Below are 16,952 nucleotides of genomic sequence, written 5' to 3'. Positions count from 1 at the left end.
TTTTATTGACTAGTCTTTGAAACATCTGTCATCTCTTCTGGGCTGCTAACATTGTCAGCAGGATATGAAAAGGGAAGCTATTATTGAGGACTGACTGTATCCGCAAACTCTATATAATATGACTATTTAATGGCTACTCATCAAAATCTCGCTATAGATTGTTTTAAATGCAGTCAGTACTAAAATTAAAGACAGTTTATACTTTTAAAAACTTTTAATAGGAAATATGTGTTACAATATAATATCATGAGTACTATAATTACAATATATATAAGGAATAAGAAAATCATATGCTTGAGAATTTTCAGGGCAGTGAAAATACTAAGTGTAATATTACAATAATGGATGTATGTCATTTTATGCTTTTCAAACCCATAGAATGTACAGCACTAAAAGTGAATGCTAATGTAAACTATGGACTGGGGGCAATAATGGTATCTCATTATAGGTTTATCGATTGAAACAAACATACTACTTTGGTGGGAGATTTGATAAAGGGAAAGGCTATGAATGTGAGAAGAAAAGTATATGTAGGACATATCTTTACCTTCCTCTCAATTTTGCTGTGAATCTAAAACTGTTCTAAAAGCTAAAGTCGTTAATAAAACAACAAAAAAGTTTGTTTAATTTCTGTGAAGAGCTAGAGAGGATTTACCCAAAAATAGAATTAACACATGTAATGTTTTGGTATGAAAACAGATAATTATCTCAAATTTCCTAGTTATATTAGGTATATTAGTTAATTTGAAAATGATGCCTTATAGTGGTAAAAAAAAAAAAAAAAAAAAAAAAAAAGGAAATGCTGGGTGCAGTGGATCACACCTATAATCCCAACACTTTGGGAGGCCGAGGCGGGTGGATCACAAGATCAGGAGATCAAGACCATCGTGGCTAACATGATGAAACCCCATCTCTACTAAAAATACAAAAAAAAAAAAAAACAAAAAAAAAACAAAAAAAAACAAATAGCCATACATGGTGGCACACATCTGTAGTCCTATCTATTTGGGAGGCTAAGGCAGGAGAATCACTTAAATCCAGGAAGCAGAGGTTGCAGTGAGCCAAGATTGCACTATTGCACTCCAGCCTGGGCAACAGAGCAAGACTCTGTCTCAAAAAAAAAAAAAAAAAAAAAAAAAAAAAAAAAATTGGGAATGAAAAGGGAAAAAGAGTGAGTTTAGATATCGGTAGATTATTTGGAAAGAAAAAGGCATCTGAGACAATAAATTCAGAGATTTTGACTAGCTAGAAAATGGAGAACTAAGATTAGGATGGAATTGCTAACCAGGCCAGGCAGAAGATCCTGAGTGGTCCTGACATGTTCTACATTAATATCTGATTCACAGAACTAAAAGGATCATTAAGCAACTATGTATTTTTAAGTAGCAAGGTATTGCCAAGTTTTTGCTGCATAAAATATTCAACTTGTAGCTCCAGAAATACGAGTATGTAGGGAGTCAATATGTCTATTAGATTTTTTTGTAATGCTTAGGAATCCTGTCTCATTGCCAATACATTTGGAGCTCAGATGTATCGCGTGATATCCATGGATTTACCAGATTATATCTTATAGTGGGCTCGCTACAGAATCCATCAATACAGTTCTTGCCAAGGTAAGAACCCTGGTACTGCCAGGGATACCAGGGAAGCCTGGAAATAAAAACAAACAAGCAAAAAACAACAGAAACAAAACAAAAAACACCTATTTAGTTGCATCTGCAGCAATTAACATTAAAATACTTAATTTTGTAAAAAATACCAGTGCCAGCTGGGCACAGTGGCTCACGCCTGTAATCCCAATACTTTCGGTGGCTGAGGCAGGAGGCTCACTTAAGGTCGGGAGTTTGAGACCAGCCTGGCCAACAAGGTGAAACCCCATCTTAGAAAGGCGTTGTGGCAGGCACCTTTAATACCAGCTAATCTAGAGGCTAAGGCAGGAAAATAGCTTAAACCTGGGAGGTTGAGGTTGCAGTGAGCTCAGATGAGACTATACAAGATCTTTACTTTTGCTTTTACTTTTACTTTTGTTCTGGCTGCTCCAGGATGCTGTCCTTTATAGTCTCTAGTGCCAAAGCCTGGTATCATAGCTAAACCCTGCACACCAAAGCATTGTCACTGTTCACACCTTTTGCACTTACCAGATCACAAATACGTAAGAGCCTATCATATGTTGTGGCCAAACTTGGTCATATTCTTCTTCTCAGTGCTATTAGTGGAGACAATTGTCTTACCCCTGTAGTTCTTCAAGAGAAAGACAGGATAACACCTTCCTTGGTGTTATACTTGGTTGAGAATGGTTTATTCCAGATTTTTTTTTTTTTTGACATCACGTTTATTTATATGCACTCAGTTCCCAAGGGATCCTAGCTGGTTACAGCAGCAGAGGGTTCCGCATCTGCTGCCTCCTCAATGTAGCTCTCACAAATTTGTTTCTGTATCAATAACTTAACTCAGTGTAGGGACTGCCCTGACAACCCTAACTCTTCTAAGACATGCAGTATTATTTATCTCAGAAGTGTTTACCCTGACTTTGCATATGGATGTTGGTTAGAAAAACCTGAGTCCATTTAGAAAGTATTGCTGGTAAAACAGATGAGGGTTTGTATTTTTCTTTCTCTTCATTTTCTCATGACATTTGCCTACTCTCTTCTCAGCAACCTTCAAGCTTTACATAACAATAATTTTTCTTTATGAAGAAAAAAATATGCTATCTCACCACACAGCACAGAAACTCTCATATGCATTCATTTATATCTAAAAAAGACCCAGACATAAACCTAAAGCAGGTTGTAGTTTCTTGGGGAAAACAAAATCTGAATAAATATTTATAAAACAACGTGATGGAGTATAGGAATTTGGGTCATAACAAAACAATATTTTGAAAGCTTGTGGAAAAAATGCCTGAAACAAATACAGTAAAACACAAGACTTAACTGATTATCTTTATATTGGACTGTTCCAAGTAGATTGTATAGGAAAAGTACTGAACATGTAGTCAGAAAGTTTTTAGTCTTCCAAATTGGATCAGGAAGTAATGTGTTCCCCTCTATATTTGCAGATACTTTCAAAATTGAAATCGTCTACCTCCACAAAAATGAAAGCCATCACAGGTTATCCTGTCTCAGCGATTTTGCTGGGAAGTTGCCCAGACCTGAATAATATTAGTTTCTGTATTTTTCTTTAGACGAAAAAAGAAAACTATGTAGCTCAATACAAACCTTCCCCGAGGAACAGAATTATTGTATTTCAGTGACAATCTGTTATTGTGCTGTTTTTTAAATGAGTTGATTAAAAATGACTTGATTAAAATTCAAAGGATTCTAAGTTATACATACTCCCCGTACTGCTTTCTTGTGTTTACAAAGCAATGTATGAGTTATCTAACCACCTAAAAAATGTTTCATTTGTACTACAGTTCTGGTCTTTGAATGGTGAGAATAAAGTGAGCCACTTATGAATGACTATACAAGTTAAAATTTCTAGGAATTCTTTCAGCCTTCAAAGGTCAGCATTCAAATTTCCCAGTACATTTCAAATATTAAAAAAAAAAAAAGGACTTACTACTAGTGTTACACATTTTTGTTTGAAAACTATAGATAAAATTAAATTACATTAAAGTCACATAAAATAAATTAAAAAGGAGGGAGAGAGAGAGAAATAAGACCCTCAATGAGTGTCACTTTATTTTTTATTTTTTTATTTTAATTTTTTTTGAGATGGAGTCTCCCTCTATCACCCAGGCTGGAGTGCAGTGCCACAGTCTTGGCTCACTGCAACCCCCACCTCCCGTGTTCAAGCAATTCTCCTGTCTCAGCCTCCTGAGTAGCGGTGACTACAGGTGCCCACCACCACACCCTGCTAATCTTTTTATTTTTCCAATATTGGCCAAGCTGTTCTTCAACTCTGACCTTGTGATCTGCCTGTCTTAGGCCTCCCAAAGTACTGGGATTACAGGTGTGAGCCACCACGCCCAGCCGTGTGTCACTTTATAGGTGAGAAGTATATGACATAGAGCAACAACTGAAGTTACATTCATTTAAACTGAGTGATTTCTGTTTCAATGCCTGCTCTTTTTATTTAATAATCATCATTGTAGCAGTTACTATATCCAGATTCTGTTCCAAACACTTAACAAACATTAAGTTATCTGGTAACTATCCTATGAGGTAGATACAGTCATAGTCTCCATTTTACAGTTATGGAAAATGAGAAACAAAATATGTTCAGGTAGCAGAGCTGGGATTCAAATCTGTGGAGTGTGCACGTTGTAGTCAAACTCTTACCCCCTGTACTGTACACCACAACCTCCACATCCTAGGTTCAAGCAATTCTCCTGCCTCAGCTTCCTAAGTAGCTGGGATTACAGGCATGAAACACCATGCCTGGCTAATTTTTTGTGTTTTCAGTAGAGGAAGGGTTTCGCCATGTAGGCCAGGCTGGTCTCGAACTCTTGACCTCGTAATCCACCCCCTCTCGGCCTCCCAAAGTACTGGGATTACAGGCATGAGCCATTGAGCCCAGCCAATGGGATGTTTTCAGTCATAGCTATGTTCCAGAATGACCTGTTTTTTTGGTTTTGTTTTTTTTCCGTACAGATCTCTGGTCCTGATTCAGATCAATGAAGTCAGAACCTGTGGAGGGTAGGCCAGGGCATACACATATTTCCAAAGCTCTGTGGTTAGTTCCTAGATGTAGCCGGATTATTTATTTTTAAATTTTTTAATTATTAGACATACATAATTATATATATATATATGTTCATAGGGTGCATGTGATGTTCTGATACAGGCATACAATATGTAAAAATCACATCAGAGTAACTGGGGTATCCATCATCTCAAGCATTTGTTTTTTGTGTATGTGTGTTAGGAACTTTCTGATTCCACTCTTCAATGAGTTATTTAAAAATGTACAATAAATTATTGCTGACTGTAATCACCTTGTTGTGATGTCAGACAGAACCTCTATGCTCCACGAAGCTTCTGCAAAGCATAATGAGCAGGAGTAAGGGCTGTGTAAGCAGATGATCCTGGATTCAAATCATAGTCATTTCCCCTATTGGAGCATTAACTATGAGGATGTTACCTTGTTTTCTGTGTCTTGGTTTCCTCACCTATCAACTGAGAATAATAATAGAAATAAAACATCCATACCTACTCGATGAAATTACTGTAGCTTTACATTAATACTCTTTTAGCATGTTTGCTGATGTGTTAAAAATTTAATAATTGTTAGCTTAAAAGAACCTTTTGAATTGTCAGTGAAATGAATAGAAGGTTTGAGCTAGAATAATTTGATAAGATGTGATATGTTGATGAGCAAGGTGCTGCTTATTTTCTTTTTTACATTTTGTTTCATGGCTTTTAGGATATTTAAAGTCATTCCTGGAGTGCAAACTTAGGAGGTCTACAAATGTTTCACATAGCAATTATAAAAATGTCTAAAACTAACATTTGTTGACTGTAATTTGTATGTGCCAAACACTGGTTAAGCAGCTGAAATACATTAGCCAATTAAATATTTATACTGTAGCTATGATATAGTTCTATATTTTCCAGTTTTGCCAAAGGGGAAATTGAGATTTATAGGTAATGTGTTTTCTAGCATCAAATAGCGGTTTCTACCTCTCCTGCTCTGTCCCCAGCCTCTGTAACACATTTAAGGTTTATTTAGTAACAGTGTCTTAGTTTTGTAACCAAGGCATGGATTAGTCAGCATTTGCCATTATAATGCTAAATCACAAAAAAATCTCAAATAATAATTATATTTTGTTTTTGTTTTATTTATGCAACTGAGGCTTGGCAGTAATGCATCTGAACTCGTTGGAGTTGGCTGAGTTTAGCTGCAACCCAAGAATAGCTTCACAGGCGGTTCATGTATCTCTCATTCTTTTGGGCCTATGCATTATTCAGTGCATGCTCTTATAAATAACAGAAGAAGTGAAAAAGGGGTGAGTGGAGACCTGCAATGACTTATGGAATTTGGACTCAAGCTGGCCCATTGTCACGTCTACTCACAATTGATTAAATATTGGTGAGGAGAGATGTAGTCTCTGCCTCTAGTAAGAGGAACTGCAAAGTCATATCAAAAAGGGCAGAGACAGGGCTGGGCATGGTGGCTCACACCTATAATTTTAGCACTTTGGGAGGCCAAGGTGGGCAGATGAGGTCAGGAGTTCGAGTCCAGCCTGGCCAACATGATGAAAACTTGTCTCTACTAAAAATAGAAAAATTAACTGGACGTGGTGATGGGTGCCTATAATCCCAGCTACTCGGGAGGCTGAGACAGGAGAATATCTTGAACCCAGGAGGCTGAGATTGCAGTGAGTTCGGATCATACCAGGTAGCAAAGCTGGGATTCAAATCTGTGTAGTGTGCATGTTATAGCCAAACTCTTACCCACTGTACTGTACACCACAACCTCCACATCCTGGGTTCAAGTAATTCTCCTGCCTTAGCCTGCTGAGTAGCTGGGATTACAGGCAGGCACCACTAGCCTGGATGAGAGAGCAAGACTCTGTCTGGAAAAAAAAAAAAAAAAAAAAAAAAAAAAAAAAAAAAGGCAGAGATGCAGAGTGGTAATGAATGGGATTAATGATATAAAATCCCATTCAATTTGTAAGTGACATATCTAATAATTGAAATGTAACTATCTCTTACTACACAACTGAGTTTTACTTGTAAAATTCGTTTATTGAGAACCTAGGTTGGAAAATTTTGAAAGGCTGAGAAAAATGACAAAATGAAATCTCATGGGCTTTTTTTCTGCTTGATCTACTAAAGTTAAAATTTATAATTTTATTATTTTTAACTAATTTATAGAATGTCCAAATTCTGAAGAATTATCAATTGGTAATTCACACGGTTACCTATCTACATTAGGACACATTTACTCACATTAGGCAGAAGCAATTATACATGCACATATATACTCTTAACTTTGAAGTTTACAGTCATGATAGGCTCTTCTTGTTTTGATTTTAAACTTTGTAACCACCAGTATATAAGCTCTACTTACATTTTCAAAATCAAGTTTGCATTACTCAATTCATAGAGGTAGATCACTCTATCTGCTTCTAATGTTATGTCAGTGGAGAGATACAGTCTGCCCTCCATATCTGTGGTTTCCATATCCATGAATTCAACAACCAGAAACAGAAAGCATTCAGAAAGTCCCATTTCCAAAAAGCAAAACTTGAGTTTGCTGTTGAATCCTTGTGAATGAAGTAATGTGTGGACATTGGATTAGGTCTTACAAATAATTTAAAGATGACTTGAAGATGTGTGTAGGTTATATGCAAATGTTATTCTATTTCATATAAGAGACTTGAACATCTTCAGATTTGGGTATTGGGAGTGATCCTGGAACAAATCCTATGGATTCTGAGGAATAACTGTATTTCTTTTCCATTTTCATATATACCCTAATACGTGTATAAATGTGTTGGAAATGCTTACAGAAGAAAAGCAAGTTTGTTCTAAATGTCAAAATAAGACTTCTTGTCTTTAGTCAAAATAAAACTTCTTTTTTTTTAAAGAAAATTATAAACAACAGTGTCATATATGTAATCCTAATTAAATAGAAATATAAATTTGATAAAATGGGGAAGAAAACATTGCAGCCCAAAACCTGATCTTAATGTTTCTAATTCACAAAGTAATAGTTCCTTGGTAAGTTGCTTTATTCCTTATTTTGCATATATGTCATTCTTAAAATTTAGGGGATTTTGAGATTTCCCCAAATCCCTCAAATTTAGTAAGAAGGGAGATTTTCTCATATATTTAATTCCTCCAGATAATCTCAGCATGAATAAGAAAGGCCTATAAGATGCTTTGCTGTTTCTCTTAAAGACAAGATACATTAACAATCAAAGGGCTACTCCTGGTGAGAAATTTATTTTCTTTTTCTTTTTCTTTTTTTGTTTTTGAGACAGAGTCTTGCTCTGTTAACGAGGCTGTAGTGCAGTGGCTCAATCTCAGCTCACTGCAACCTTTGCCTCCTGGGTTCAAGTGATTCTCCTGCCTTAGCCTCCTAAGTAGCTAGGACTGCAGGTGTGTACCATCACACTGGCTAATTTTTGTGTTTTTAGTAGAAATGGGATTTCACCATGTTGATCAGGCTGGTCTTGAACTACTGACCTCAGGTGATCTACTCACCTCAGCCTCCCAAAGTGCTGGAATTACAGATGTGAACCACTCCGCCCAGCAAAAATTTATTTCCCATAGTGATTCTGTCTCCTTAAATGTAATTTCTTATATATTGAAATATTGGATTTAAGGCCCAACATCTGAAGCTCAATAGCTTTCCAAATTAGTAAAAAGTAGAGTAGGGATAGTATTTTTAAATTTCTACAAAAGAATCAATCATTCTAGTAATAAATGTCAAACTCCCTAGTCTTTAATTCTTGTACGAGAAGACATATTTGAGGCTAGAGTTCACGAGATAATAGCGTGTGTTTTTATGTGTGGCTGACTCATTTAATCCTCATTACAATTACAAACTCACAGCTTTATCCTAAAGAATCATGCATAAAGAAACTTCTTAACAGAGAAAAGGCATGGCTAACCCATGACTGATTTTCATGTTGGTATTGATCTATTATTTTTTTTGTGATGGAAAAACAGGTGCATCATTCTAATTTGAGGTCATGGATACCCACATTTGCTCCTGCTTGATCCTTAGATTAAATTATTCTCCTACTTCATAAAACAGAATTTGTCTGATAGTTCAACAAAAATAGAGTTTGGAAGACAATGAAAGTAAACTTGAAGAATGGTTGAGACAGTTCTTATTTCATTTCTGCAAATGATTTTGTACAAATGGAAAGAAACTTGGAAACTGCACACTGTCATTTAGCAAGAAATTTCATACAGGAGTGCTTGATTTAGATTCTATGGGATACAACTCTTTAAATACCAGTGCTGTGAAAATGCCACTGAATATTTATAGATATTATTAGAATAAAACTATATATACATATTTAACTTTTTATTGTAGAAAATTTAAAATATTTATGAAAGGTAGCTACTGGTACAGTGAACCCCTAAGTACCTAAGTACCTAGTGCTTACCTTTAACTCATACTCTATTTTATTTGATATCTACTCCCATTTACTTCTGATCCTGGATATTTTAGGCAAATCCAAGACATCATATTTATCCACAAACATCAACTTACAGACATCAATTTCACTCATAAATATGTTTGTAGATATTTTTCAAAGGTAAGGGTTCTCATTAACATAACCACAATACTTATTGTAGCTAACATAAGCATAACTTCTTAATATAATCAAGTACCCAGTCAGTATTCAATTTTTTCAAATTATTTCAGACACACACACATACACACACACACACACATACGCTTTAAACACAATTCAAGAAGTTATGTTTATAATGAATAATTGAGATTTCTCAAGTATCTTTTAATTTATGAGTTGATCCTCCATGACTTTTTTTAAATTTATAATTGATTTGTTGATGAAACTGAGTTTGTTCTACAGTTTTCCACAAACTGGATTGTGCTGATTACATTATTGCGATGTCAATTAACATTTTTATTTGTTTTCTACATTTCCTGTAAATTGCTATTTAGATCTTGTGGCTTAAGGTTTGATCAGATTTTGAGTTGACTGGGTTGACTCTTTGTCTCTCTCTCTCTTTTTCAAAAATACTTCCATTAGGAGGGACATAATATCTGGCCCTTCTTTGTATAATACAAGCAGCCATTGGTGATCGTTGCCTAGCTTTACTTTTTTTTCCACTAGGGAAAATTGTGCTTGTCCGATGCAATCATGCTTTCATCATCTATTAACTCAAATAGTTCTCTAAGAAAACTCCCCACTCTTCAACATTGTTGATACTTCACTTATAGATTTTATGGAAAATCAAGGTAGATAGCTTTGTTTTGGTTTTTGTTTTTTACTTTTATTTACTGGTTTTAAAAATAAGTTACTTTCCTAGTATCCTCCAAAATGTCTCAACTTTGGCCAAGTGCAGCTCTAATTTACTCCTGAATACTTTTAACTCTGCAGAAAATAATACTTAAAAGATTTATTGTGTTCTGTATGAAAAAAGATATTCCATATGTATCTCCTGCATTTTCTGCCTTAGATCTAATGTTAAATATTTGCAAGGTTTCCTGGTTCCTTTTATCATTAAGTAAAAGTTGGAGACAAAATAATGATTAAATATTGCTGCTGGGTCAGTCATTATTTCTATGAATTTTCAGTGGACAAAGATAGATTACATGCATTTTTATTTTTAGTTAAAGTCTTCATAAATTTACATTGAAACTTCTTATTCAAATTCTGTAGCAAGATTATTACTTAACCTCTTCCACTTTCCATCTTTATTTTCTTTCTTCCATCCCAAAATCACAGTTGTCAAAAGTGTCAGAAGAATTGCTTATTACTTTTATCCATAAGGTACACACTATTGTCTCAAAATAAAAATAACATCAGTATGACTGAGACAACAGTATAACTGAGAATTTAAAATACTTCTTGTGCTTGCTTTTGTCCTTATCAGCATTTAAAACTTATGAAATACCTCATTCGATATATACAGTCAAATTATGGTGTCTTACCAGCATTTGGAATTGTTTCTCTCTAATGATTATGACATCAGCTTGATTCGCAATTCATACACCTTGTTTCATTTTGCTTATTTTTTTAGGAATTTTGTGAAAAGATAATTCTGTTTTGCATGTAAAATATACCTAGTTTCACCGAAGATCTATATAACAACTTACATATTGAGAGGAGTTTCGTTTCTATGGCTGTTCTGGTTGCTGTATTGACGTTTTTTCCTCTTACTTAAAAATTTTGTTTTAATATTATGTTTAACTTTACTATTTTGTAGCGTTTTACACCAATATCTCTGTATCATCTCTTTATATACATATAAACATACAGCACAAACATATATATGTATATATTATATTTTTTAAATGGCAAGATATTACACACACTTGTCTCAATCTCACTTTTTTGCTTGGCCGTACATGCTGAATATCATTTACTTCAGTATACACAGAGATATCTCAATTTTTCCAACTGCATTTTCTCATAACTGCATTTCATGGATATTTCGTAGTTTATTCAGTGAGTCCCCTATATGTGGGCTTTTTGGATATTTTGAATATTTTGTTATTACAACTCTTGGTTCATTAAATTGCCTTTGCATAATTTTGCCTATTTAATTTTTTAATATATGACCAATTCCCCTCCATAGAACTAGTAACATCTTACATTCCCAATAGCAATATCTGAGAATTCATTTTCTTAAGCTTTGTCAACTAAATCAATTATCAAACTTTTGATTTTTTGTTAATCTGAGAGAAGTCTATCTCAGTGAAGTATTAATTTGCAACTATCTTATTATAAGTGAGGTTTAGTATATTTTATATGTTTAAGTTCTATTTGCATTTCTTCTATGAAAGTTTTATTAAGATTCCCAGCACATTCTCTTTAAGGTAGTTGATAATTTTTCTTTCTATTTTTAAAAGCTGTTAGAATATTATAAATATTATTTATAATATAAATAATTATTTTCTGCAGTTTGCTGTTTTAACTTGCTTCTGATGTTTCTGTTGTGCAAAGCTTTACTTTTATGCAATTAAATGTCTATAGATGTTTTTATTTAGTTATTTTGTAATAAATAAACATATGTATTTGTCATGTCCATGTTTTGAAATATATATACATTGTGGAATGACTAAATATAGCTAATTTATATATGCAATATGTAGTTAGTTAATGCACCTAGTTAATGTTTTTTTGGTAGGAACACTTAAGAGCCACTGTCTTAGCATTTTTCAAGTACAACATAGTGACCGTAGTAATTAACAATATACTATATTCTGTTTTCTTTTGGATTTTCAATTTTGTGTCATAGTTACTAAAGTTACCAGAATCTCTGGTTATGAAAAACCACTCCTGTACAAATCTTGATTTTATGAATACTCGACCTTTTATTTTGTACCATAAACTTATTGGGAAGAGCATAAAGTGAATATTATATCTAAATTTCATTCCTGTATCTGCTACCAACTAGCTCTGTGACCCTGAATGTACTACCAAAATAAACTGAGACCTCTAAAGTTGTCTTAACTATTAGCTGTCACCACAGATTATTATTAAGGTTAATTTAGAATAAATTTTAGAGATGACTTCCTAGGCACAGTAAGTTTGTAAAAAAAAAAAAAGTTAATTTTGAATTTTTGCATATGATTTTCTTATGTAAAATTATTTTCTGGATTAGGCTCTTCCAAAGATGAGATTAAGCTTTGGCTCAAAATTTAAGTTATTGCACTATAAATTGTAGCTTACTCCTATATAACCATGAATTTCTACCCTTCAGCCCTTCAGTAACAAAAAAGTCAGTATCTGTTTGTTATTTTTAGAATAAATTAGTTTTAAGTAACAAAACAATTATCCTCTTTTCAGTATGTCAGTACATACAACGCCTTGTTCTTGGAAACATCATACTTTTTCTCACCTCTAGATATTCATTAATTTGTTCAAAACTTTTCTTGAGTCTCCCTTTGTTCCAGGTCCTCTAGTATACTCAGAGCTCACCATTTCTACCATCATATTTAGCTCTTGATGCTTCCTCTGTTGAAATGTACAATGCTCTCCCTGCCTTGCAAGACATTATTTTGTAATTTGCAGTCTCTGTCTGTTATCTCTATCCAAAGCATGATGTTCCACCAAATAAGGCCCTTTTCAACAGCAAAAAAAAAAAAGAAAGAAATTAACCTTATATTGATTTGTAATCTATTACAGAAAAGTATAAAAATCATATATAGAGTCAAATGAATGTTTGGAGTTGACAAAACTGTATAACCAACCAAATAATAGACCATTACCAACATCTGACACTTTCCATGTATGCTCATGCCAGACGAATACTTTCCATAACAGTAGCAATTATCCTACATCAAGACACCTTAGACTGTCTTGCTTTGTTTTCCACTTGTTTTTTCTTTTGCTTTTTGAAGTTTACATGAGTAAAATCTCATAGCATATGCTTTTGTTTCTGGATTATTTTCCAGTATCATATTGTTGATTAATATTTGCTTCTAGCCTGGAAAACATGGTGAAACCCCATCTCTATAAAACATTAGTCAGGTGTGGTGGCATTTGCCTGTAGTACCTGCTACTCAGTAGGCTGAGGTGGGAGCCCAAGAAGTTGAGGCTGCAGTAAGCCATGTTCAAGTCTGTGCACTACAACCTGGGTGACAGAGCAAGACCCTGTCCACATATCTATATACAAATACGTATATATATATATGTTTATGATATGTATATGTTTGTGTGTGTATATAGTCATATTGCATGTGTGTGTATGTGTATATATTTTGATTTTCTGCCTTTTCTTATTAATCCATAGGAATTATTTATTCTGGACATGAATCGATCACTTGTCTATGTATGGACATATGTGCTCCCAAAATGTAGCTTCCATATTTACTTTCTTCATTGTGTCAATCTTTTCTTTTAGATATTTTACCATAGTTTCTTCTTGAAACTTTTATATCTAAGCTTGCAATCCATCTGGAATTTTGATTTTTGGAAATTAAATTTGATTTTGTTAATGGTGTGAAGATTTTTAAAAGAAATGAAATCTCTATAAAAAGACAATATTATAACAACATAATTTCCTATGCATGCTTAGCCCGTCCACTCTACTGCCTACCAGCTCCCATTTGGGACCCAGCTGCAGAAGGTAATAGAATTTTTGGAATCCATCCCCACATGAAGGATGTGACTTACACAGCTTACATTAACCACAGTATTAATGACTTCTAGTCTCCTACAACTCAGCAAATTTCCTTGATGATCAGAGTTTTCAGAGTTAATTAGATTAATTATAAATGACATTTATTATTCATTTTTATATCTTAGAAAGTGATCTGAAAAATTTATAAATAGTAATCAATTTATTTTTTAAATAATTATTTGAGATAGGTTCTACTATATCCATTTTACAGATGAGGCATTGAGTGATTAAATAATTTTCAGTAGTCTCACATCTGATACGTGTGAAAACTGAAATGTGATTGTATGGTGGGCTGAGGCCGCCACACTCATAGCTGTTAGCCACCAGGCAGTAGTATTATCCTTTACTACAGATTACTTTGGAATCTTGCTTTTAAAAACTGATGCTATGCTATTTAGAGTTGTAAATAAGGTTTATCTTCCTTTTACATCATAAACTCAAAGGATACTTCCCCTCCCTCCACCAATGAATTATTTATTCCAAGCATCTCTTAAAGAGTGATAATTATTTTTGGTCAACTAATCTTATTTATGGAGACACATTTAAACATTCAGATCACAACTATATTACTGAATTCAGTTACATACATAAGTTAATGCTTAGCTTGAAAAGATAGGGACTAGTGGGAGAACAATGAAGAAGAAACTCAACCTGCTGGCTTGAAAATATAAATGGTCATGGGTGACAGAACTGTACTTAAAAAATCATATGCACATTGAAAATCTTTAAAGTGATTGAAGCCCCCAAAATTATACATTTCTTTAGTAGCAATGGCAATTTGCTGGATCACAGACCTAATTTTGTGCCATCCTTGTGATGACCACACTCAATAGTTCCCTTTCCAATATTTTTATATTTATGGCGATTGATTTTCCTGTTTTTACCATTTCTAGTAAATCCTTTGTTGAAAGTTTTTCTTTATCTGTCTCAGCCAGTTCCTGACAAGTTGCCTGTCAATTTCTTGGCTGATCAAGAATCTTCAAAATAGAAGCATTTTTAACCATTGATTATATATCTTCAGCCTTCCAAAATATTATTTCTGTCTTTATATTTTTGTTATCCTCCTTTGAAAAACATAGACTATGAACTCACTAAAAATAAAAAAAAAAAAACATAGAATAAACCCCAAGAACATTAGAACAGCTTTACCAACTCCAGTTAAAAAACCTTTCTTATCAACTTACTTGGTGTTCAGATTAATACCTAAAATGTTTAGGCAAGTGCCTGACTCATTACCCATTCACCAAATGAACGAATGTAAAACATTCATCTCTATATTACCCTTAAATAAAGATGAGTTCCTTCTCAGAAACTCCCTTAAGCCCTAGATGTTGATGCATAATCTGTGTCTCACCCAACTCTTTTTTTCCAAGTTTGTTTACTGGAACATTTCTGGGCACACCCATCAGCCCATCTATATTCATTTTTTTCCCCTGTGAGAATTACACATTTTGATTAAAAAAAAATAAATTCTTATTTTGAGTTTGTGTTGGCCAGCACAAACTTATTTTTGCCTTTGATGCACAGTATAGTTTGGATCAAAATATTCCAACCATATTAAGCTCAGTTATTGCTTTTATTTTCAATGTGATAAACATTTTGACAATATTCTACAGAGAAAAATTGCCTTACAAGATCTGATTCCAGCTTCACCTTTTCATCCCACCTTTGTCATTCTTTCAAACTTTAAAAATCCATTAATAAATATTATTTAAGAAATAGTGTCTCTATCGATGAATATTTTGAGAATTCACTCAAACATCATCTCTTTTTTTCCCACTCTCTCTGACCCTACAGCTAATTTATCAGTTTCCCATAGCAATTTATGCATTTTTTCTTCAGTATTTATACAGGGCCATACCACTCAGTGCGTTAGATTACAGCTATTTCATTTATCCATTTTCGAAGGATGTATGGTAAACACCAGGGCTGCCACCAGGCCACTAAATCATGTTGGTCTCCAGGCAAGTTATTTTTGGCAGGGGCTTGATTATATAAACCATTCGATTTTAAAATATGCTATGAAACGAATTGACTCATGTGAAGTGTAGTGAATGTTGGGACACCATATAACAAAGCACTAAACTCAGTGTTTAAGAGAGGACGAACACAGTAAAAACAAAACAAAACAAAACAAAACAAAACAAAACAAAAACCAGTTAGAGTGAATTACATTTCAATTGTTGAGAAACAGGAATGATGACCCAAGGTTTCTGTAGATTCCAGTTTTCATTTGTTTCTTATTTTCCCTTTGTTATCTTACACCAAAATTACACATAGTATCTCAAACTAAGGAAAACACTTGGAAGATGTAATTTTATTTATGTAAAGTAGAACATGCAAAGATTGAAAAACTTTATGAACTTTTGTAGGGTAATTAAGTAAATTCTATGATAAGAAGGCTTGCCAGCATTATTCTGTTTATTAGCAAACCAAGTTATTGAGTTTAATTGAATTCTTTTAAGTTATAATTATATTAGCAGACCTCTAACAGTAAAATTAATTTTAAATAGCAATTCTGGGTTGTACCCTCTTCAAAACTGTGAAGAAACACTTTTAAATTATTTTATTTTCCCTTTAGCTTTGAGAGAACACTTCTGCAGGGCTTTCTGTACAAAAACAAATGTGGAAAATTATGGTTCTTGTATGTTCAAGAAGATGCAGAAAAACATTAGACTTATTCCTCTTGTTTAATATAAAGTGTATTATCTATCAGTGAAATGCACTTTGTCATTAAAAGCAATTATTGTTTATTTTAAATAAGCTTTGAAGTCCAAAAATGGTATAAATTTGAATGTATTGTCTATAATGTATTAGGATTCAGGTGAATTGATTCCCAAAATTGTCAAAGGGTTTTGTAAATAATTCTTATTGCCAGAGATAACATTCATCATAATGTGACTCTGAGTATCTTTCATTTATTTTCTCTTCAATTGATTATAGACTAGCCAAGTTAAGCTGCTTTCTTCTCTGCAAGCTTCTCCATCATCACCTACTTTCTCATTCCAATTGGCATTAAACATGTCGAACATAACATAATGTATCAGACAGTGCAGTAAACTTTCTTTCAAAAATAATATTTGAAAATGTATTTAGGGCCAAACGTATGCTTGTAAGAATCACATATTACCTGTTGTGTCATTAAAGCTTAGGGCTACTTATCAG

Source organism: Saimiri boliviensis, chromosome 17 (genome assembly GCF_048565385.1).
Source record: "Saimiri boliviensis isolate mSaiBol1 chromosome 17, mSaiBol1.pri, whole genome shotgun sequence".
NCBI classification, from domain to species: Eukaryota; Metazoa; Chordata; class Mammalia; order Primates; family Cebidae; genus Saimiri; species Saimiri boliviensis.
The sequence above is the reverse complement of the archived record's forward strand: the minus strand, read 5'-3'. Positions refer to the sequence as shown.